The sequence below is a fragment of the Sesamum indicum genome, linkage group LG8 (genome assembly GCF_000512975.1).
Source record: "Sesamum indicum cultivar Zhongzhi No. 13 linkage group LG8, S_indicum_v1.0, whole genome shotgun sequence".
NCBI lineage: Eukaryota > Viridiplantae > Streptophyta > Magnoliopsida > Lamiales > Pedaliaceae > Sesamum > Sesamum indicum.
Window position 1 is genome coordinate 4,152,613 of NC_026152.1, and position 1,825 is coordinate 4,154,437.

The window sequence follows — 1,825 nt, forward strand, 5'->3', positions numbered from 1 at the left end:
GAAAAAAGAAAAAAAGAATTTTTACTGTATTATAAATAGCCACGATTTAAAACTTGTGATAAATCAGTATTATTGGCAACGGTTAAATAAAATCAAAGTAAAAATTTAAATTTTTATCATAATTAATCAATATTCGTCATGATTTGTAGTCATAACCAAAATATTTGTCATGGTTAATGTTTTGGCGATACTTGCAGAAACAACAGCCAATAGCCGTTGCGAAGTCGTTGTTGAATTGTATTTGGCACAATTTTCTTCTTTAGGTTATAATAATTAGCCAATGTAAAAAAAAAATGTATTTTTTCTAGTGCTGGTGACAAGATACTTATTTCGATTTAAAATATTTAAGTAAATAAGTTTAGTATTTTATGATTCTTTTTAATATTTTGAAAATACAGTATTCCAGTAATAATTAAAACCTACCTACCTACTAAGATAGTTGAATAATTTCGCAAATAAGCTAGTAATACACTAATTTTTTTTTACCAAACACCGTCCCACATTAATTTTTTTCTACTTATAGCTATTACGGCCAAACTCGTCTAATTTTTATATTTTAATCACTTATTTATCTATTTTTAAATTAACCACTTTTTCTTTTAAATAAAAATTTTTGCCCCCCCCCCCGCCAACATGTCAATATCTGTCCTAAAGTCATAATCAATTAAAAGCAGATTTTGATGGCTAACATGACTTCTTGATAAAGTTCTACAAGAGCATCTCATCTCACATGGAGAGTAGAGCTTATTTACAATTGTAACCAACAAATTTCAATTGAAATTATTTTTTTAATACGACTTATTATATTATTTAATATATTTAAATAAAAAATAAATATTTTTATGATTTTTTAGATAAAAATTGATGGAACAAAAGAATAATAAATTATTACAAAATTACAATAACACTCATATTTACAAATTCAAACTGTCAATCTCTTAATTATGAGGTCTTAGCTCAAACCTACTATTAGAGAGCTGATTGTGTGACTATATGAACTAGTGTGGCTTTTCTAAAGTAGATTAACAAGCGAAGGCCAATAAAAGGATTCGGAAAGGAGGCTCGACATTTATGTCGATCCCCTCCCTCTATAAAGATAAGAAGGTTGTAGCTGATAGGGAAGAGTTGTTAACTGAAAGCGGCAGACTCCAACCTATCGAGATTCTCTAGCTAGCTCCTAGCTTCTAGAGGGAGGCTCAAACCGGCCGATACAAGGATGATTCGATATCTAAAATCGATACTTGCTGAATCTATTTTGAATTAAACTGTCAAAAATTTCAGTCATACCAAGTATTCAAGTGGTGAATTAGAGAGGAGAGAGGCATGCTGTTAATTAAAAATAAATTTTAATTTACCAATAAATAGAATATGGTCAATTTATATATGAAAAATTAAAGGGTTAGTGAGGTGTTAATTTAAAAATAATCATAAGCTAATTATTAATTTCTTCATAATTATAAATTAAAAATAAATAAATAATTAAATATAACTTAGTCCAAACAATGCATGATTAATTGAACCAATGGAAGAAGAGTCATAAATGGACCATATATGATGTGTATAAAAATAAGATGGCCCAAAGAGACTTAAGTGATTTAAAAAGAATAAAGAAATGAGAGGCCTTTAACATCTTAGGAAGTCCAAGAAAGCCTGTCAGGTATCCCCCAAAACAGATTGGCAAAGGGAGGAGGCCTAAAACATTCCCTACTTGAACCATGATTCAAGCCCAAAACTTTCGGTCCAAAAGGCCCGTGTGGCAACCTACACTCGACCAAGTCAAACGTTTTGGTTTCTTAATTGGAGGAAACATGTATATCCCTATCGG